The sequence below is a fragment of the Dermochelys coriacea genome, chromosome 7 (assembly GCF_009764565.3).
Source record: "Dermochelys coriacea isolate rDerCor1 chromosome 7, rDerCor1.pri.v4, whole genome shotgun sequence".
Lineage (NCBI taxonomy): Eukaryota > Metazoa > Chordata > Testudines > Dermochelyidae > Dermochelys > Dermochelys coriacea.
In genome coordinates this window covers 21708650-21709465 of record NC_050074.1, presented here as the reverse complement: position 1 = coordinate 21709465, position 816 = coordinate 21708650, and positions in this window count along the sequence as shown.

Genomic DNA, 816 nt, shown 5'->3' with positions numbered 1-816 from the left:
ATAAAATACAATGTTGTCTGTCTTGAGTACATCCCAAATCTAGAATGATAGTGAATCTAATAAATGAATTAGTGTCATATCAAGATTTCGGAATGACTTGAGCCAAATGTTCTGTAAATTTGTTTGCTGGTACTAGACAATGGCATTTTATTGTACATTGTACTTTCCCCATATATCTAGATACAACATCTGACATTAAGCACAAATGAGCCTCTTCAAGTATGGCGACAGTTTAAAAAAAAAAACTGTGATCTCACATTTCAGCTGTTATTGTCTGAATTAGACACCAGTGATAGAAAGTAAGAGTTTGTACAAGATGTTCACAGGTGGTCAGAGCCACACTAATTATTTATATTCATCACAGTGTTAGGAATATTCATTTTTAATAGCCTTCAATTTAGCATCAGATCACACCAACCCTAGATTTGTTTTTAACACAGACACATAATCCATGCAATTCAGCAGCAGGAATCTCTTTTCATAATTAAACGTACGTCCAGTATCTATGTGAACTGGGAAGGAAATGGAACTTTGACACAGGCCAATATAAAAGAGTTCATGTGTTTAGAACTGAAAGTTAACTTAATCATATGGGCTGTAGAATAAGAAAAAATAATTGTATTATTGTCTCACAAGTAATATCACCCCATGATGGTGTGTTGGCTGGTTAGAACTTTCATCTCTCCTTGAAAGGATAGAAGAGCATTTCTAAAGAGGATACATACTACTATGATATATGCCACAGAAATAACTTGAAATTGATTACTTTAAATAGAGGGCTTCTGCTTTGTATACTGTGACAGAGCTCTGTCCTTG